We start from the raw sequence: 22,002 nt of genomic DNA on the forward strand, positions 1-22,002 counted from the left end.
TTGTCCTTATCCTATACACAAAAATTACACGCTGTACGTTCTTACTAATGTCAGCCAAATCTCCATCCTATAATTAGCATATACTTATACTGCCAAATCCCCTGCTTCCTTTCAAGTGGGTTTCTTGTTGAGCTGTTATTATACATTTTAACCATACTCATTATTCATGCTTTTGTTTAAATTGCCCTGCTTTACCTGTGTATTTCTGTCATGCAACAGCTGACGCTCGCCTGCTGTTGCCACAGATACTTCCTGTTCCACCAAAACCCCAGGTGCCTCTACCATCATTAAGGGCCTTCCTAAAACAAATAGGGAGCTGCTATCATGTCAAGAAGGAAATGATGAACTACACCCTGTCCTTTTAACCCTTTCCTGTAGGGTAAATAAGGCCTTTTGGTTACTGCAGGGAAGCTCTGCAATACTCCTCGCATGCAGTTCATCACGGCCTTTTCTGACTCCTGTTTCTCATTTTCCAGATTAGTCTTTTTGTGCCTGTAGGACATTTTTGTTATTCATCTAAAGCAGAAGTGATCTTCAATACTGAAAGAGCCTAATTCTTTACATTTTTAAAACGTTTTTCTAAGAGCTTTGTCTTCCAAACAAACATTGAAGAAATCAGAAGCTTTTCTGTATAGCATCAGTTTATATTCTGGTTTATACAGGGTGCATGGTCAATCTCACTTGTCCTTCCGTGAGAAAAAGTGACTGAAACTGCCTCCTTTGTGTAGGAAAAGTGTAAGGAAAGCTGAAAACGAAATCTTTTGGGCTCTCTGAAGCCATGTCAGACAAGAGGAGCCTGGAAAGTGAACTGAATTAACATCCACAGGAGTTTCACACGAAGAAGAGTTGTGTGATGACCACCCTAAAAACTCAAAGACTGTATTCTCAAGGGTATTTTGAGCACTACTGGTGAAGGGTCCAGATGCCTGAAAAAATTCTCAAAAGCTGGGATTTTCCAAAGTGCCTCGGGGGCTGATCTTCATATGTCTTTTCCTCTGTTGTTGCTAACTGTTAGCTGCAAGTTGGTAGCAACTCCAGCAAGGGAAGGGCCAGCAGGAGGTCGGTTCTGCTCTAATGTGCTTGGGTGTCAACGTGAAGTAGCCTCGCTGATGCCAGTGATGACGGGATTTGTCTGCTGTGTTTCCTACAGCCAGGGGCTGGCCCCGGGGACTGTGTGCACGTGAGGAAAGGACAGCCCCTGAAAACGGCGCTCTGAGGTCTGAGCCCGCAGAAAGCCAAGAGGTACTGCTGTCAGATCGTTGGCAGACCCAGGTGGTGCACGAAGAAAACTCAGCGCTGGCCCAAAGGCTGGGCATTTTCCCTGCCTTTGTCTTTGCCATGTCTTTGTAGGCTTTCATAAGCTGTCGTCTATTTGCCATTTAGTCAACACACATGCTTGCTCACTAGGATCTTAACTCTGACGTGAAGATGGGACTCTTCTTTTGTTTTTGAAGTTGACACTGTCATTGCAATGCGGAGATCCCTGTGAGCCTGGTGCTTTTTAGTTCCATTACTCATCCCCTCACATCCTCCAGGATGTCCAAATCGAAATCCGAGTGCCAACATGCGTGCTACAGGCCGGGCTGTGATTCACCAACAGCGGAGTCTCGGGAGGACAGGAGTCTTCCATTAATTAGTGATTGCTGGAAAGAGACAAAACCTTTGCACCGCATTGCGATGGTTGAGTTCCTGTTCCCCAGATTGTCCTACGCTGCCTTTTCCTTAGGAAACACGCTCAGGACACTCACTGCCTGGTCACCCCTCTGAGCTCCACCAGCAGATGGCTACAGCAGAGGAGCACTCCTCTCCACCTTCCCTGATGCAAGCAGCTTCTGGTGGGCTTGTGTCCTCCACCACTGTCCTGGTAAGGAACACGCCTTCCTGAAGGCATCTCTGGAAGCGACAGGAGTCGTGTGGCAACAAGCAGTGCCCCCACAAGTAACTTTGGGACTGGCAGGTAAGTGAAGGGCAAACCAGCTGGCAATTCTTTGCTATAAAATATTATGTTCGTCTTTAGTTACAGACGTTCCAGGAAGCATGGATAGGATACTTCACAGATCCTGGTTTGAAAAACTTTCCTTACATCAAGGGAACATGTGTGCGTGTGAGGGAAGAGTGGTCTGGCTGCTCCTCCTCTGTCGGGAAGGCTGGTAAGCAAATGGATCACGCTGCGAGGCTGCTCTGCCGTGCCTACGTAAATGAATCCAACTCGAATTTCCAATGTTTTCTTTAGAAAAAAAAACAAAAAACAAACAAATAAAGAATGAAATTAAACCCCCACGAACGCACAAGCATCTCCCTCACTGCCACGTCCCGTTCTCTTCATTAGCTGTTTTCCAAGGACCCTCCCAGGAACAGCGTTCCCCGTCCTGTCCCGTGCCGTGCTCACCAATGTGCGGGGCAGATGGTGTCCGCAGACGTGCTCCCAGTGCTCACAGCCGCCCTGGTTGCTTTTCTTCTTTGCAAAGCCCTCTCCACAGCCCACCGGGGAGCCTGCCTCCTCCTTCAGCAATCCTCGGCACCGCCGAGGTAGTGTTGCAATACCCCACCTCCACTCCCCACACAGGCTGCCTACAAGTCAAACCACACGTCTCCCTGCTGCTCGGGAGGAGCTGCTCTGCTGCCCACGAATCCTGTCCTCAGGGCTGGGTGGCCCTTCCAGGGCCTTCCTTCAGGTGTTCCCAAAACAGGAGGGTTGCCTCCTGTCTGGCAGCTGGCGCACCCCGTTTGGCAGCCTGCTGGTTCAGCCTGTCCTCCCCGCTGGGAGGCTCTGTGGGGCTGGTGGTCGTGCTGGCAGCCAGGGCTCGTCCTCGGTGTGTTTTGGGTGCATGGATTTCACCCCGAATACCACTGCCACAGCCCCTTGGCAGGGCTGGCTCCCGCAGGGACATCAGCACGCGCCGCTCGCTGCCCTTCCAGGGCAGCTGCCAGTGCAGGCAGGGAGCTAAAACGAGTTCATCTAAAATTGTAATTCCGTGCTGAAGTGCCGGTGACATTATTAGGCTAGGCGAGCTCTTCGGCGGTGCGTATGATATGAACCAGAAACCTCTGGTGCAATTACAGCCCTGTGCACAGCGCTGTGGTGATAATAGAGCACATTAGCCAAGCAACGGCGTCAGAGGGCTGAGCAGGGTTTTCAAACCCTCTTTTTAATTAACGAGTGCAGACACGGTGCTGACCTGGGGCTGCTCCTGACAACGAAGAAGTGGAGAAGGAGTAGAAGGGAGGTAGGTAGGAGGCGGGAGGAGGGCAGGTTTTGAGGCCCTCTCAGGTAATAATTTCTTCCAGTGAGGGTTCAGTGTTAAAATCCTGAAGATGGAGAACCCTGAGTGGAAGAATGCGCTTGACATTTATCCTGCCTCGCAGCAGCGTGACAGTGACATCTTACTGAAGACAACGAGGGCAGGAGGAACGGCAGCCTTCCCCTGAGGAGGCGAGGCGCACGCTGCTACCAAATTCCCCTGCTGCATCGCGGGCAAACCTGGAAAGAGCGCAGGCTTTGTCATCGACACGCTTCCAGATTGCCTCCACCATCCTCTTGCACAAGCACCGCCGCCAGCAGCCCGCGTTAGCCCGTTCAAGTTTTGCAAATGTTGGCAGGAGGGAGGCGAGGAAAGGAAAACCTCTGGGGCACGGGGCAGGCGGCGCGGAGGGCTGGTGCTCTGCCGGCAGCGGCCAGGCCCGTCGCCTCCTCCCGCCGTGATGCAAGGAGGAAGGGAAAAAAAGGGAAAAAGCCCAGTGGAGGAGAGGAGTGGAGTTTGCTTTGGCACGCGCCTGGCTTATTGTGGGAGAAACCAACACCCAGGGATAGCGCCGCAAGCACGTGGCGAGCCCTCCCGTGATTAATGGCACAAAAACCCTCACGTCTGGCATCCCCGGCTGCGGACAGACCGATGCATTGAAAGTTGCAGCCTCTGCGATGGGCAAATAATGGGCAAATTGCTGCCGGGTGCCTTCAGGACGTGAATGTGGGAGGCGTGCAGGGAAACGCGGGTTGCGGGTGGATGCTCCCAGCGTGGGATTTCGCACACGCGCGTGGTTGCACCTGCGGTCGTGTGCACAAACGCTGAGCGCGAGCTGCTCACCGCTGCACCCGCACGAAATAATGCAGCAGAGGGTGCCCGGACACGGCTCCCTGGGGCTCCTCGTGGGGAGACATCCCCACGGCGACCCCCGCGGAGGTGCGAGGCTCCCCACCCGGCCACCCCGTGGGCAGCCGACCCACCCCCGTGCAATTAAGGCGCAGCCCCTAATTACCCCCTCACCCTGCAGCCGGGACGACCCCTCCGCTGCCTTCCCCTCCCCATCCCCTCCTCCCTCCTCCTCCTCCTCCTCCTCCTCCTCCCCTCCCGGCCCGGTGTCCGAGCCGCCCCCTCCCCGTGCCCGCGCCGTGTGCGGGTGTGCTCTTGCACACTTCCTGCGGTGTGTGCGACCCGGCTCCGGTTTCCGGTAGCTGACAGCAGCCGCAGCCCGTCCCTGCCTCCTCCGGCAGCCTTGCACAGGGGCACGGACACGCGAGGAAGAGGAGGAGGAGGAGGAGGAGGAAGGCGCAGCACCCCGCTGCCCACCCCCCACCCCCCTTCTTCAAACCACCCCCCCTCCTCGGTGCTGCGCCGATCCTGAGGACGGGCACCTGCAGGTAGGCGACCCACCCGTGTGCGTGTCCAAAATTAAAATAATAATAATAATAAAAATAAAAATATAAAAATTAAAAAAAAAAAAATTAGGCACGCAGCCCCTCCGGCAGCAAGGGTTGTGTGTGGGGGGGGGGACACGGGGAGGGAGGGGGTGTGGAGGCAGCAGGGGGTAAAAAAAAAAAAGGGGGGTGGTGAGGGTCCTGCCCCACGCGTGGGTGTCCCTCGCCCACCCTTGGGTGCGCTCGGGGCTCGTCCCCTCGCAAACTTGGGTTTTGGGGAGGGGGAGGGTGGCTGAGGGTGCGTGGAGCCCTCCGCGGGTGTGTTTTTTTTTGGGGGGGCCACGCAGCCCGGCTTTGCTTTCCGACCGCGGTGGGGCTGTGGGAGCTGGGGGCCAGCCACGGCCCCCCCAAAACCAGCCGGCTGCGAGGCGGTGCGGGGCGCGCAGGGAGGCTGCTTGCCTTGCGAGGGGATGAAGACGATCCCTCACGGAAACAAAACAATGCGCCGGGTGGAAGCGAAGCCCCAATCTCCGCTCCCAGTGCACGCCCGACTCCCAGCGCTCCGATATTTCCACCAGCCTGTGAAGTTTGCCCCTGCCTGCCGCCCCTGCCATGCCCCCGCGACCCTCCTCGGAAAGGCAATCGGCGTGAGAGGGGCTGCAGTGCCGAAATTGCGATGGACGATGCTGAAGCTTCCCTCGGACTGCCGGGGACAGCAGTGCTTTGTGGTTTTGTGTTTTGGTTTTTTTTATTTGTTTCTGTTGATCTGAAGAGAAATGGGACCAAGCCGCCAGCAGCCGTCAGGATTTGCATGAATCAAATTATCGCATCCCTTTGCCGCTGCCCTGATGGCAACTTTTCAGGTCAGGGGCCAGGTTTATTTCCCTTAACTTTTTTTTCCTCTTCAAGCAGAGCATCCCCAGACAGGTCGTTTCAGGTCAGGAGTGACCAGTTCCTGTTCCCCACCACCACCTCCCCGGTTGCTTTCCTTCCCCTCCGTGTCGTTCAGCACCCAGACCGGCCGGGCTGTATCCGTGTGGTGCTGCAATTAACCTAATAACCCCTGCCAGCACCACGCTGGGGCTGTGTGCCTGCCCACAGCCACGTGCATCATCAGTGCAGGCAGCTTACCAGCCGGCCAGCATCACCAGCAGCCACACCGTGCTGCCCTGTGCTCAGATCTGAGGGTCGTCTCGGGCTGATTTTTGCATTTTGAACCTCTTTCTGCCCACTTTGGAGGCTGGGAATCGCATGGTTCAGGTACTCGCCTGCTGTCCCACAGGGAGCCTGGGTACGTGGTACCCGCTCACCCTCTTTCCTCTCTGCCCGTGGCTCCCAGCAGAAAGCCATTTTTCAGCCTTGTGCTGAAGCCTGGCAGCTCTCTGCGATCCGCTGAAGGTGAACTAACAAGCCAGCCTGGTAGCCTGCCTGCTTGGCACCCAGACGAGTAATAGAGAGGTAGGAACTAGTGAAAAGATGCTTTGCGAATGAAATATTAACAGAAGGCGTTTGGTGGCTCACACGTGCGGCGTGCAGCAGAGTTACTCCTTCTGGTGTTACCAGGAGCTCGTACAAACGGTGTGATGTAGCTCTTCTTTGTCTTCCGCTGAGATGCCTCGGTTAACAGGAGGTATTCCAAAAAACTGTGGAAAAACACAGCTCAAATGCTTCTTAGCCAAACACTTCCCAGGCTGGTGTGCTGTTGGTTTTTATTTCTTAAGCGAATATGTAGTGGTATTGCTGATCTCGTTATCCTCTGCTCATCTTGTCTTCTGCTGATGCATCTGCGCCTTGTGGTCCTGCTACCACAGCCGGAGGTTTCCTATAACCAAACACGTCAAAAGTTTCAACAGCACGGCACGATGTGGTTTGGGTGATGCTAACAAACAGGTTTCCAGTCACCAAGTTTCCCTAGCAGCTCCAGTTTTCGGCGGCGGCGGCCAGGAGCACCCTTGCTGGAGGACCCCTGGCGCTTTCATCCTCCTGGCCTCGCGCCCCTCTGCCTCCCGTTTGCTGCAGAGAAGGACAGAGGTGCAAGAGGCTGGGTGTGGGGCCAGGAAAATCCGTCCCAGCACCCGTTTCCCTGCTGCTATCCTGCTATCCTGTGCTCGAGGAGGGGTATCCCTGCCTCATGCAGCTCGTGGAGGGGTGTGAGGGTCGGCTGCTGTTCGTGTGAGCGGCGGTCAGTCCTCTTGAGGATCGCTGTGCTTCAGGTAGTTCGAGCGCGAGGAGCTGCACGTAGGTCTCTGCTTTCAGAGGGCTCCTTCCTGCGGAGCAAAGCAGGGCGAGATGAAGGTTCGCGGCTTCGCGGCGGTGACGATTTTTTGCCGGCTCCCTTTTCTGTGAAAAAAACGCGTTAAAAGGAGCGGTCGTGTGAGTCAAGTGTTTCCGTGAGAGATCTGCCTAATAGCTGAAAGGAACTTGAAAGACTCCCATCGCACTCCCGCGGATAATGAGGAAGACCCGTGGAGCAGGACCTGCTTCATCTCCAGTCACTTGACCTTGGCTCTGATTTGTTGATTTATGAACTTTATTTACCGGCAGGGTTGGCGAATTCTCTCGCACGACAGAAATTGCAGTGTGCCAGCCCGCTCCCTCGTTTCCTAGGTAACGAGTACACCGCGCGGATTCCCTAATGAGACCCTCGGCTGCCTGCTGATTGCCTGCATTTTTCTTGTGCGGCGATCCCGGGCCCTGAAGTAAAGGCAGGGACTTGTTCAGATGCCTGTCCGAGCCCGAGCCGTGCAAATGGAGGCAGAAGGGAAGACGGAGATGCCCCCGGCGCGGTGGGAGCACATGGGCACTGAGCCTGCTGGTGTGCTGCAAGCAGGTGCCCTTTGGTGACAAGCCTTCTGCTGAGAACTGGTTGCTGAGAGGGACCCATCCATGGCCTCGGGTGTGTTTTGGGCTCTGTGTGCCTTTTCTGTGGCTGGTGGTTGTGTGTGCAAACAAGTAAGTTATTTCCCACCATCCGGGGGCTGTTCTTATTCTCAATTGCAGGTGTTTTCCTCGTTTTCTGGTTTTACCGCAGCCATCGTGTTGCTGGAGAGTCCCCTCTGTTCCCTTTCCCCATTAATTGTTTAAAAAGGCATCATCTGCAGCCGTCCATTCACTGGACTGGTGTAAGCTCAGAAACATCACATGAACCCTGCTGGACCCAGGCATCCTAGGGTTTTAGTCCTGGGAAAAGCCACAGGAACAAAAGTTTTCCTGTAAGTATGAAATCACAGGATTAGATTCGTGGTATTCAGGGAGTGATCCCTGTGACTTTCTGCAAGTTTTTATTCCCACTGCCCGAGTTCAAAGTCATAGTTTTCTAAAAGCAGGTGCTATATCTAAAATGTTTTACATAAGCAGTTTATAAATGATACCAAATATAACTGGAAGAGATAAGGTGGGGAGGGCAAGAGATGCCTCTCCTCTTTTCTTTCCAGTTTTATTTCTTTAATTTATTTTCTTTTTTTTTTTTTTTGTATGATCCGCCTGATTATTCTCCTCAGTGGTGGTCAGTAAAGTGGGTGTTTGTGGTCAGTGTGGACAATCAAGCAGAAAATACAACAACAACAACAACAAAACAAGCCTAAAAACAGGAATATAGATGTGTAGCAGTGGGCAGACATCCAAACCCACGTGTTGCTCAGCTTTGGCAACTGGACTGGATGAGAAGTAGCTTTCTTTTCTTGAATGATCAGCACTATAGTTTGGAGGCTTTATTGTTTCATCTCTCCGCAAATCAACAGCAGCATCATAACAAAAGAAATAGGCAGGAAAGGTATCCATGGCATCATTATCTTATGTAGCGTTGTGTTGTTGTTTTTTCAAAATATGGGTAAAGCCCGTGGTAATTGAATTTATTAATTCCATGGGTGGCTATCCTTAGGTGGCTTAAGGCCGGTGAAAGAAAAGTCATTGATGATCTAGCAGCTTGCGTCGCAATTCCTTCTTTGCCCAGGCAGAAGCAGCCTGGTACCTGACTGCATATTAACCCATCTTCTCTTAAAGATTGTTAGTGCCTAAACCCAGGCACCATTATGGGTTTAGGCTCCTCGTTGCTGTCTGTCGTCTTCAGTATGAGAGGCAGCAGCATTTCACCTGTGTTGAGGTGTGCTTGTCCGTAATCAAGGATGCTGCAGCTAATAAAAGCTGTCGGTGGGGTCTGCTGTTGCGGCTGCTGCTGCCAAACACCTCTGCTCCCTCCACCCCTTGTCCCAAAAACAAAGCTCCTAATATGCCCCTAATGAGCCCAGCCAATTTGTGGGTAGAAATTTCCATAGGATCAAGGGCTGGGGGGGTTATAAGGTGTTTTGGGCAATCACTTAATGGTTTGCCCAGTAGTTACCCAAAATAATAACTGTGGTTAGGTTATGTGTATATATATATATATATATATATATATACATATATATACACACACACATATATACGCATATATGTGCATAATATACAAGGATATAAATATATCTATAAATACATAACATTTATGTTTAGATACATATTTAGCATGCAATAGTATATTTTATGTATTTATTATGTTGTATCATGTCATCATTGTCTGTATCAGAGTACATATAGCATTATAAACATTAATATATATATTATCATTATATATATTCTATTCTATTCCATCCTATTCCGTAGTCAGGCGAGGTAACAGAGGAGAGTTGGGCCCTGCAGGGAAGGTGCCTGACTTACTGGGTGGGTGAGTGGCGGTTCTGCTGGGCTCTGACCTGCTCCCGGTCCTGCTCAGCGCCTTCCAGAGTGCCGTGGTGGAAGGAGGCACGAGCGCCCGTGTTGTCCTTGCAGGTAACACGAGGCCAGAAGATGTGGGAACAGAGAGTCACATTTCAAAACCACCTCAGCAGGTTGGGCGTCTGGGCTGAAAACGATAGGGATGAGGTTTGAAACGCAGGCTTCTGCTCTGCGGTAGGGTGAGACGAGTGCTGAAATCACAGGTTGGGCGATAATGTTACGGGCAAAAAAAAAAAATAATCAGGGAAATGAAACCCAAGTGCTGTGCAAGGAGGAAGGGAGTAGCTTTGCTCCATGGGCAGGGTGGATGGGACCAGAGGCAGTAGCTGTCAGTAGGAAGGATGACTGGGGCTCAGCGTTAAAATGTTGACAAGAAATTGCCTGGTGAAGCTCTAGGATAGCCTGTGAGGGAAGATGATGACTCTGCTGAGGGAAGGCCTCAAAAAGAGGTTAAATGGTTGCCCAAAGCCCCATCCAGCCTGGCCTTGGGCACCTCCAGGGATGGGGCACCCACAGCTCCTCTGGGCAACCTGCTCCAGGGCCTCACCACCTTCTGTGTGAAGAATTTCTTCCTGATACCTTGTCTACATCTCCCCTCTTTCAGTTTGAAGCCACTACCCCATGTCCTATCAGTACAGGCCTTGGTGCAAAGCCCCTCACTATCTTTCCTACAGGCCCTCTTTCCGTACTGAAGTTACCTCTGGAGCTTTGAACGCCCGTAATAACACACAGGCTCTGTGTTCCCACACCTCAGCTGGGCTATGGCCTTGCTGCTGTGCACAGGGAGTTTCCAGCACGACGTCCTCCCCAGGGAGAGCCGTGCAGGTCTGGCAGGCACGTGGCGTTGCAGAGTCTCCTCAGCTCCGCTGCTGCTTTCCTCTCCCTCATCCCGCGGCTGCGTGCCGTGAGTCTGTGCTCGTGGTGTCTCTGCAGGCTACATATGGAGAGAAGAGGATGTATTTGTGTTCCCCGCGAAGTGTTCTCCTGAAGCTGTGTGGAAAACCCTTATCACCCTGTGATAGTTTTCAAAATTGGTTGCAACACACCAGAAGGAGCCAGCATATTTTAGCTGGTAACACTCCAAATGTCATAGCTTAGAATTGGCAAAATATTGCAGGATGGAACAAGATTAATGAACTATTCTTGAAATGTAGAAGCTGACAGCTTTCCTTCTGTTCAGTTGGTGGTATTTTGATCCTCGCTGTGTAGCCACTTTTGCTCAGAAGACTTCTAGTTGAGCATTTTCTGTTCTCCATCATGCAAGTTGTCCCCCTGCAGCAGTTCACAGTCACACTAGGTCATGCTGCTGTACACTCTGAGGTTAAATATCTGCTCAGATCTTACAGTAACCAAAAGCTTTTTATGGAGTCTCTCTCTCTCTTTTTTTTTTTTTTTTTTTTTTCACATTTAACTAGGAAAGTGAATATTTCCTGTCTGAAATTTAAATTTCATACTGTCTTTTTTTTTAGCCCTGTTAGGAGGAAAAATCATGTCTACTTTCTTTATCTTTTTTTTTTTTTTTTTGTTAGAACATATTTAACCTTCTTATCTGTAATTATAAAACCAAACTTAGCTCTTACAGACTCAGCGTTAAATGTTTTAAACCCAAGAGGCACGCATTTATTGTGCAAACAGTAAACTACTATTGGAACTGTTCTGTAAAGTGCTTGGTACGGACTGTGCCAGATGCAAGAATCCTAGCAAAGTGTAACTTTATGAGTATCCCATTTCAATGAACACTTTGTTCTTGCCCAAATCTCTGTCAGATTACCTTGTTAATACGGTTTCGAACCTCCAGGTTCTCTCACCAGCTGTGGACAGTGATTTGCGGTGATTTGCAGCTTGCTGAGCTCCCCCAGCCCACTCTGGTGTGGCAGCCTCACTGAATTTTGGGGCCCTTGTAGCTCTGACCTTTTGGTCAGCTGTGAGGTGTCCCCCAAAAGCAGCCATTATGTGCTATAAATCTGTTCTCTCTGTACCTTTTTTGCACTTGCCCCATGTTTCCTCCTAACCATAAAAGATGTGAAAATTAACAGTTATCATTTCCAGTTAATCCTCCAGCTCCGTTGAATCCTGACTCACGCCCTTGAAAACTGATGCTGATTCACACACCAACCATTCAGGTTTAACATTTCCATCTCTGATTTCCAAAAATACAGATAACTCTTGTGGAGCCAAATTAATGACAAAGAAATGTTGTCTTTAAAACATGAACATTAAATATCCCCTGTCAGCTTGATAATTTCCAAATCTTCTAGATTTTAAGTTATATTTAAGTGTAGTTTTTCAGTGCAAGTTTCAAACTTGTGCCCCCTAAATCAAATCATGCTCAGAACTTGTGTCCAAAATCCCTTTCAGTTCTCTGCACACAGCTTCACTTCATAGCAGGGTGCAGCTAAGAGCATTGTAAATGGCATATTTTCACTGAAGTGAGTGTTATGAATTAAACGAGCAATGCAGGACCCCACCCCCCGTGTCTGACCTGGTGCATGGCATCAGCCTGCAAATCAGGCACGGTGCTGAGTGTTTGCTGAATGGGCAGTGGGGTCTGATTTAAATCCTGGCCACTGATGAAGACATTTTGGCTGGGGAGAACTGGGTCAGATTCTTAGATTTTTATAAATCTGTCTTGATTCTAGGGAGAGAAGGTGTTTTTTACAGGGACAAGTGAAGAAACATAGGAAATTATATATATATTTATAAAAGCACACACACCCACATACACACACACATATATATGTCCACAGTATGTAAATTTTTCCGCTTGTCTTACCCTGGTCATGTTTGCTTGCTTGTCATAAATACTGTGAAGGATTGGCCCTATAGCATATTGGATTTTACAGTGCAATCCAGCAAAACACGGGCGAGTGATCCTGAAACACAAGCATTAGTCAGTGAATGCTTGCAAATTTTAAGCAATGATTTAGTAACTGCATTTTTTCCTGTGCTTTTCCCAAATTGTCTGTGAATATGTTTTCCCTTCAGCTAGCTTTTTTTTTTTTGTCTGGTTAGATAATCTATTCAAAAGTACTGACGCTGATCTCAGTATGGAAATGTACAGCAGCCCTTCTTAATAATGCATTCACATGTACAAAAAAGCTCTCTGGCAGAGAGATAAATTAAAAAATTGTAAATTTGGATTTACAATTTCTTTTGGATTGAAAAAAAAATAGATCATGCCATACATCAGCAATAAGTCCTGTTTGGGAACTGCTCCACAGGACAGTGGAGTTTTACTGGGATACAGCATCAGGGGATTTATATGGAGGGTGGTTACTCACCCGGCCCTTTATTTGCAGGAAACACTCCGCACTTTAATTGAGCCCTTTTCAATATGCTGCATCTGCTTTAATGCGCTGTGTTTGCTGTATGCCTTTGTATAGTCTCATAAAGATGGCTAAAATTTGCTTTGGTATAGCCGGGAGTCAAGGAGAAATAACAGCTCAGTGCCATATAGTGCAGATATGCACTATTACCCATTGCATTTTTTTTTGTTGTTGTTTTAAACATTCAATACTTTCCTGTTGGATCATTAACCCTTTAATGGTAGGTGACCTCTTTCCAGTCAGGCACCTCTAAAACTGTCTTTGCCTCTACTGACCTCCGAGATACTGATTAAACTGCTCTGCTGTGTTTGATTAGCTTAGTTTACAGACCATTTAGCCGGTGCAGAGGTATTTAGGTGGGATAACATTGTGAAGATTAAGATGGGGGAAATAAAAACCTGGAATCACTTCAGTAGGCTTTATGAAACAAAGAGGGATGAATCTCATGTGTTTATGGACATTTGAGAGTCTTGGGAGTTGCCCTTTGGGCTCAGCAATGCAATTCGCTTCTGGAGGAGAAGTTGCTGTCACTCATTCAGTGAGAGGCGATGCTTTCCTTCACTGCATCAGGTCCCTGTGTGGACATCCACATCTGGTGTTGGTGCCCTGCCCACGGCTGTGAGCTTCACACTGGGCACTAGGAATATGCTAATTATGGAGATAAGACCCAAGCAAATTGCTCTGTTTTACTTCATTAGTGTTGATGCAATACTATTGTACTGGCGCAATTAAAACCATAAAGTCTGAGTGAAGACATCTACACATCAGCTGGTTGGTGCCATTCCTTGGCTGCTTCTACCTGCAAATTTCACCGCTTGCCAACGCTTTGCAGTGCTACAAGCCAGGTTTTCTTGTTCCTGCTGGCACAGCTGGAGCTAGATCTGTAATGCTGCACTGTATTTTTCTTTTTATATACCCCTTTCATCAGATGCCCTTTTCCTGCTGCTAATGGCCATTGACCTTCATTGATGTCGTGGTTTAACCCGACCGGCAGCTAAACACCACGCAGCCGTTCGCTCACCCTCCCCCCTCCCTCTCTGGGACGGGGGAGAGAAATGGAAAGTGAAGCCCGTGAGTTGAGATAAAGACAGTTTAATAAGACAGGAAAAAAAAAATAACAAAAATAATAATAACAAGAATAATAATGATGATACAATGGGGATAATACGAAAGTAATAATAGTATGTACAAACAAGTGATGCACAATGCAATTGCTCACCACCCGCTGACCGATGCCCAGCCTAACCCCGAGCAGTCCGGCCCCCTCCCCCCAGCTAGCCACCCCTATATATTGTTTAGCATGACGTCAGATGGTATGGAATACCCCTTTGGCTAGTTTGGGTCACCTGTCCTGGGTCTGTCCCCTCCCAGCTCTTACTGCACCCCCAGCCTGCCCGTTGGCAGGACAGAGCAAAGGCTGAGATGTCCTTGGCTTAGTATAAGCACTGCTCTGCAACAATTAAAGCATCGGGGTGTTATCAGCACTCTTCTCATTCTAAGCCAAAACACAGCATTCCACCAGCTACTAGGAAGAAAATTAATTCTGTGCTAACTGAAACCAGGACATCTATCCACCCCTTATTCCATACCATTTATGTCATGCTCAGGTTACACTCTTTTCCATACATTCTAATTAGTCACCTATAGTAATCATGGTAGTGATAACATACAGTATAATATACTATTTAACATGGTGCAATTCAGTTCATGGGCTATTCTCACCCAGTATTAAATCTCCTTGAGGTACACACCGGACCTCTCCGTTCTTTTGCATCACCCACCAAGTATATCCAGGTCCCTGAGCGAAAACAATTCCACGAATAGGTTTGCCTTTTCCTGAGGCAGGAGTAGCCCAGACTGTTTTACCCAGCATATTTTTTACATGCACTACAGGAACTTTATCCCCATCTACAGTACGTAACAGGTTTGATTGGGCAGGTCCAGCTCGGTTGGTAGATCCCCTAGTATTGACTAACCAGGTGGCCTTTGCCAAATGCGTATCCCAGTTTTTGAACGTCCCAGCGCCCATTGCTTTCAAGGTAGTCTTTAACAGGCCATTGTATCGTTCAACTTTCCCGGAGGCTGGTGCATGATAGGGGATGTGATACACCCATTCAATACCATGTTCTTTGGCCCAAGTGTCTATAAGGTTGTTTCGGAAGTGAGTCCCATTATCTGATTCTATTCTTTCTGGGGTGCCATGTCGCCATAGGACTTGCTTTTCAAGGCCCAGGATGGTGTTCCGGGCGGTAGCATGAGGCACAGGATATGTTTCCAGCCATCCGGTGGTTGCTTCCACCATTGTAAGTACGTGGCGCTTGCCATTGCGAGTTTGAGGGAGTGTGATGTAATCAATCTGCCAGGCCTCTCCATATTTATATTTCAGCCATCGTCCTCCATACCAAAGAGGCTTTGACCGTTTGGCTTGCTTGATTGCAGCACATGTTTCACAGTCATGAATAACCTGTGCTATAGCGTCCATGGTCAAGTCCACCCCTCGATCACGAGCCCATCTGTATGTTGCATCTCTACCTTGATGGCCTGAGGTGTCATGGGCCCATCGGGCTATAAATAATTCACCTTTATGCTGCCAATCCAGGTCCACCTGAGCTACTTCAATCTTAGCAGCCTGATCCACCTGCTGGTTGTTTTGATGTTCTTCAGTAGCCCGATTCTTGGGCACATGAGCATCTACGTGGCGTACTTTCACAGCCAGGTTCTCTACCCGAGCAGCAATATCTTGCCACAATGCAGCAGCCCAGATAGGTTTGCCCCTACGCTGCCAGTTGTTTTGCTTCCATTGCTGTAACCATCCCCACAGGGCATTTGCTACCATCCATGAATCGGTGTAGAGATAGAGAACTGGCCATTTTTCTCGTTCAGCAATGTCTAAAGCCAGCTGAATGGCTTTCACTTCTGCAAACTGACTCGATTCACCTTCTCCCTCAGCAGCTTCTGCAACTCGTCGCGTAGGACTCCATACAGCAGCCTTCCATCTCCGATGCTTCCCCACAATACGACAGGACCCATCAGTGAACAGGGCATATTTCTTTTCATTCTCTGGCAACTGGTTGTACAGTGGGGCTTCTTCAGCACGACCCACCTCCTCCTCTGATGATATCCCAAAGTATTTGCCTTCTGGCCAGTCCATGATCACTTCCAATATTCCTGGGCGACTGGGGTTTCCTATTCGAGCCCGCTGAGTAATCAGTGCAACCCACTTGCTCCATGTAGCATCAGTTGCATGATGCGTAGAGGGGACCCTTCCCTTGAACATCCAGCCTAGTACCGGTAATCGGGGTGCTAGGAGGAGCTGCGCTTCAGTACCGACCACCTCCGAAGCAGATCGAACTCCTTCATATGCTGCCAATATCTCCTTTTCAGTTGGAGTATAGCGGGCCTCAGATCCTCTGTATCCCCGACTCCAAAACCCCAGAGGCCGACCTCGAGTTTCCCCAGGTTCTTTCTGCCAGAGGCTCCAGGTGGGGCCGTTCTCCCCGGCTGCAGTGTAGAGCACATTCTTTACATCTGGTCCTGTTCGAACTGGCCCAAGGGCTACTGCATGGACTATTTCCTGCTTGATTTGTTCAAAGGCTTGTCGTTGTTCAGGGCCCCATTCAAACTCATTCTTCTTGCGAGTTACTTGGTAGAGTGGGTTTACAATCAGACTGTAATTTGGGATGTGCATTCTCCAAAACCCCACAACACCTAGGAAAGTCTGTGTTTCTTTTTTGTTAGTTGGTGGAGACATAGCTGTTATTTTGTTGATCACATCCATTGGGATTTGACGACGTCCATCTTGCCATTTTATTCCTAAAAACTGGATCTCCCGTGCAGGTCCTTTGACTTTATTTTGTTTTATGGCAAAACCGGCTTTCAGAAGGATTTGGACTATTTTCTTCCCTTTCTCGAAAACTTCCTCTGCTGTGTCACCCCACACAATAATGTCATCGATGTACTGCAGGTGTTCAGGAGCTTCCCCCTGCTCTAGTGCAGACTGGATCAGCCCATGGCAAATGGTAGGGCTGTGTTTCCACCCCTGGGGCAGCCTATTCCAAGTATATTGGACTCCCCTCCAAGTGAAGGCAAATTGTGGCCTGCACTCTGCTGCTAGAGGGATGGAGAAAAATGCATTAGCGATATCAATTGTGGCGTACCACTTGGCTGCCTTCGATTCAAGTTCATACTGAAGTTCCAGCATGTCCGGCACTGCAGCACTCAGTGGTGGCGTGACTTCGTTCAAGCCGCGATAGTCCACTGTTAGTCTCCACTCGCCATTAGACTTTCGCACTGGCCATATGGGACTATTGAAAGGTGAATGAGTCTTGCTGATCACTCCTTGGCTCTCCAATTGACGAATTAGCTTATGGATGGGAATCAGGGAGTCTCGGTTGGTGCGATATTGCCGCCGGTGCACAGTTGTGGTAGCAATTGGCACTTGCTGTTCTTCGACCCTCAGCAACCCCACAACAGAGGGGTCCTCTGAGAGACCAGGCAAGGTAGATAATTGTTTAATGCCCTCTGTCTCTAAGGCAGCAATACCAAAAGCCCACCGGAACCCTTTTGGGTCCTTGCAGTATCCTCTTCTAAGATAGTCTATGCCAAGGATACATGGAGCATCCGGACCAGTCACAATGCGGTGCTTTTCCCACTCATTCCCAGTCAGACTCACTTCAGCCTCCAATACAGTCAACTGCTGAGATCCCCCTGTCACTCCACAAATATAGATGGGCTCTGGTCCTTTATAGCTCGATGGCATTATAGTACATTGTGCACCGGTGTCTACTAAAGCCTTATACTTCTGTGCGCGTGATGTGCCAGGCCATCGAATCCACACAGTCCAATAAACTCGATTGTCCCTTTCCTCCCCCTGGCTGGAGGCAGGGCCCCCCTAATCCTGGTCAGAATCTTCCTCGTTTCTGTGTTTGAAGGACTGTCTGCTGGAAGTTGGAGCAGCAAACTTTTCGGAGAATCCCTTTTTCCTGATTGTTTTCTTTTGCAACTCACGTACCCGTGCCTCTAGGGTCGCGGTAGATTTTCCATCCCACTTTCTCATGTCCTCTCCATGGTCTCGTAAGTAAAACCACAGGGTGGCACGGGGTGAGTACCCACCATATCGTCTTCCTTGTGTGGGTGAACGCCTACCCCTGACAGCTGAGACACTGCTTTGTACAGGTGCGAAGGAGAATAATCTCTCTTCAAGTTGGTGAACCTTTTCAGAAAGTTTCTCCCAAGTGTTCTCCTTTGGTCGGTGGGCACTGGTTGGTTCAGGTGGGGAGGACAATAGATTCTCTTCAAGTTGGTGAACCTTTTCAGAAAGTTTCTCCACAGCTGAGACGCAGGCCTGTAAGGAAGAGGAGAGACTTTCTTCGTACTGCCGGAGTTGTTTAGCCGCTTCACCCACTGTGGGTTCCTCATCCTCTTTCCAGGCCATTATTGCCAATGAGCTGGCATATGATGATGGTGCACTCCGTACAAACTTCCGCCACATGGGTCGTGTACACTTGACTTCATCTGGATCTGTGGATGTTTGATTGAGGTCTGGATCCTCATAAATCACTTCCCGTACGGCTAATTCCCTCAGGTACTGGATTCCCTTCTCCATAGTGGTCCACTTGCCTGGTAGACATAAAATATCTTCCTTGAAGGGATACCTTTCCCTCACAGCTGAGAGGAGACGCCTCCAGAGGCTGGTGGGTCGTGCTCCATCTGCAATTGCTTTGTCAATGCCGGCGTCTCGAGCAAGGGATCCCAGCCGCTTGGCTTCCCTGCCGTCTAATTCCACACAATTGGCTCCAGAGTCCCAGCACCGGAGCAGCCAGGTGACAAGCTGCTCACCTATACAGCGACCAAAATCTTTTCGCACATCTCGTAGCTCGCGCTCGTTTAGGCTTCGGGTAGTTACTGTTGCTCTTTCGGCATCCTCATCTTCCTCCTCCTGAATCCTTGACGGCCCAGCGTCGTCATCATCTTCGTCATCTCTATACTTAGTTTTGGCAGAAGCCTTACCTGGATTGGCAGAAGACTCTCTGCGTTCTAAACGACTTGAATTTCTGTACCATATTTTCACCTTCTCTACAGGGGCAGCTTGCACTGCTACTGCTCGTTTCTCTGACTTTGTTACAGGGTCTGCCACAGGGGTTGGAATGCCCTCTGCAGGGTCAACTTGCACTGCTACAGCTCGTTTCTCTGACACGGCCACAGGAGCTGGAGCGGCTACAGGAGCTGGAGCAGTTGCAGGAACCGGAGCTGTAGCGGCTACAGGAGCTGGAGCTGGAGCTGGAGCAGTTGCAGGAGCTGGGACTGGAGCAGCAGTAGGAGCTGGAGCTGGAGCGGCTTCAGGAGCTGGAGCTGGAGCGGCTTCAGAAGCTGGGACTGGAGCAGTTGCAGGAACTGGGACTGGAGTAGCGGCCGGAGCTGGAACTGGAGCGACTGCAGGAACTGGGACTGGAGCAGTTGCAGGAGCTGGAGCTGGAGCGGCTTCAGGAGCTGGAGCTGGAGCAGTTGCAGGAACTGGGACTGGAGTAGCGGCCGGAGCTGGAACTGGAGCGACTGCAGGAACTGGGACTGGAGCAGTTGCAGGAGCTGGAGCTGGAGCGGCTTCAGGAGCTGGAACTGGAGCGACTGCAGGATCCACCGTAGGGGTCACAGTGGCCGTTGGATCTGTCACAGGGTTTGGAGTGGCCGCAGGGTCTGTCACTAAGTTGACAGCAGTATCAATGGCAGCTCGATAGGCATGAGCCAGGCCCCAGCACGTTACAATGATTTGTGTTACTTTGGAACTGCCAGAATCATTACACCTTTTTTTCAAGCATTCTGCCAGTTTTTGAGGATTTTGCCATTGTTCAGGGGTGAATTTCCAACACACTGGGGGTGCCAACTGCTCTAGATGCCTGCCCATATCCACCCATACTCCCTGCCACCCACAACTATACTGCCTCCGGGCAGATCTCCGGATGAGCTTCATAAGTAGTTGTTTAACTTTAAGCAGAATCTGAAGTGCATTCATGAGGCAGAACAACAAGACTATGGTATTCTGAGTATTCCAGAAATATTCAATATCTTGGAGAGCTATTGTGACAAGCTCAGGGGATAAGAGGGTGGTGAAGGAGGAAGGCAGAGTGACCCAGGAGGATACAGGGGTGGTGAAGGAGAAAGGGAGAGTAAGCAAGTAAGGAAAAATATCCTCCCCTTTCCCCTCCACAGATTGACTCTCTAATGGAGAAAAACAATAGGTATAATTGCTAATAGTTCCCAAGATGCTGTTTCCAAAGTACAGAGTCCACGATGTTACTGAGTATAAATACCAAGTTAGAGTCATGACCAGATATCTTATCGTCTCATAAGCCATTGCTATAACACTTAGTACCATAATGGTCTGAAACCAGGGCCCGGAGAGGAGAAACAACACTACAGAGAGCAAATACGGAAAATAATGTACTATAATACTCAATTTGGAAAACAGGCGCAGCAGAGTTGTGATTAAAGCAATCAGCATCATGACAAGTGACTATTAAGCAGGTCTAATCCTTACACCAATTTTAGTTTAACACACTCTGATCAGATCTGCCGTTATCTCAACCTTTCGGGCCCCACGTTGGGCGCCAAAAAGACTGTCGTGGTTTAACCCGACCGGCAGCTAAACACCACGCAGCCGTTCGCTCACCCTCCCCCCTCCCTCTCTGGGACGGGGGAGAGAAATGGAAAGTGAAGCCCGTGAGTTGAGATAAAGACAGTTTAATAAGACAGGAAAAAAAAAATAACAAAAATAATAATAACAAGAATAATAATGATGATACAATGGGGATAATACGAAAGTAATAATAGTATGTACAAACAAGTGATGCACAATGCAATTGCTCACCACCCGCTGACCGATGCCCAGCCTAACCCCGAGCAGTCCGGCCCCCTCCCCCCAGCTAGCCACCCCTATATATTGTTTAGCATGACGTCAGATGGTATGGAATACCCCTTTGGCTAGTTTGGGTCACCTGTCCTGGGTCTGTCCCCTCCCAGCTCTTACTGCACCCCCAGCCTGCCCGTTGGCAGGACAGAGCAAAGGCTGAGATGTCCTTGGCTTAGTATAAGCACTGCTCTGCAACAATTAAAGCATCGGGGTGTTATCAGCACTCTTCTCATTCTAAGCCAAAACACAGCATTCCACCAGCTACTAGGAAGAAAATTAATTCTGTGCTAACTGAAACCAGGACAATTGACATGTCCCAAGGGACATGCCAGTCTTTTTTTTATTATTTTCTTCCTTATTTATTTTTTTTTTTTACTGGTAGATGCTAGCCCATCAGTAGACATGGGGATGATCAGTGCAAATTCCCTTTCCTCCCCAGGTCACCAGCAGAGACTTCGCTGTGCCCCTGGGTAAGGAGGTAGGGGAGTAACTGTGCACGGCTCAGGTGGTTTGTTGCATGGATTGTCAGTCTTCCAGAGTTTTGAGGTGCAGTGAGAGTTCCCTACAGTCTTGTGTGGGCTTTTTGTCCGGGCTGATATCCCAGCGTATGTGCTTTTGGGACCAGGTTAAGCAGAGGTCTGCAGTGCACTGTGGTGTGAAAGCCTCCTCCCAGCTGACGAGCAATGGGAAGAGTTGGACCCAGGCCCCAAGGCTAACGCAAAGCCCTCTGCTTGGCAAGCTCTTTTTTAACAGAGTGGGTCTGCTGACCCCATTGCATGCTGCTTTTGTGGGAATTAATACCTGCTCTCTATGATACGAGGGATCTCGTTGAACCTGTATTGAAGGTCAAGTAAATTAAGTCGTACGGGTCATTTTCATCTGCATGAGTCACCTTTTCTCTCTGTTTATTGACTGCTTTGAAGGACTCTCACAGCCTTCAGGGGCTAGCAGTTTTCCCTCATGACTGTTATGCAAGCATAATCCTATCCGGTTACATTTGTTTAAGTGCTGTGCTACTTAACTCTTAATTACTCTCTGTCCATGAAAGATGATTTTTCAAAAATAATTTGCTCTGTTAATAATTACACTGTGAGGAACTCAGAAGGATGTCCAAGTAGAATTTCTGCTGATATGACATGCTGTTGGAGAAACAGGGATTCTTTGGTTTTTGGGTGCTGTTTATTTTTGATGGTTTCATGGGGCTGACGGAAGAAAGCGGCATTACCATTTTTCACGTGGTTTGACCCATTAGATTGTCTGGTAGAAAGTATTTGAGTAGGCGGCAAATTGAATTGCTTTTACATTTTCAAGACACTTAAGATATAAAATAGAAGAGACAGCACTAGATAAACATGCTGCATATATAATAATATTACTGCCAAGGA

The 22,002-nt window shown here is 49.3% G+C and overlaps 1 protein-coding gene across 1 annotated transcript in view; it reads left to right on the forward strand.

The window, feature by feature from the left end:
- Window positions 1–4,554: 4,554 nt before the first annotated feature.
- Window positions 4,555–22,002, forward strand: part of KIAA1958 — a 65,264-nt gene continuing 47,816 nt past the window's right edge. The window contains exon 1 of the mRNA XM_084305677.1: window positions 4,555–4,639. The gene's annotated coding sequence lies outside the window, so the exon portion shown is untranslated. The remainder of the gene's footprint in view (window positions 4,640–22,002) is intronic.

Source organism: Netta rufina (genome assembly GCF_964035555.1).
Source record: "Netta rufina genome assembly, chromosome: Z".
Taxonomy (NCBI): Eukaryota; Metazoa; Chordata; class Aves; order Anseriformes; family Anatidae; genus Netta; species Netta rufina.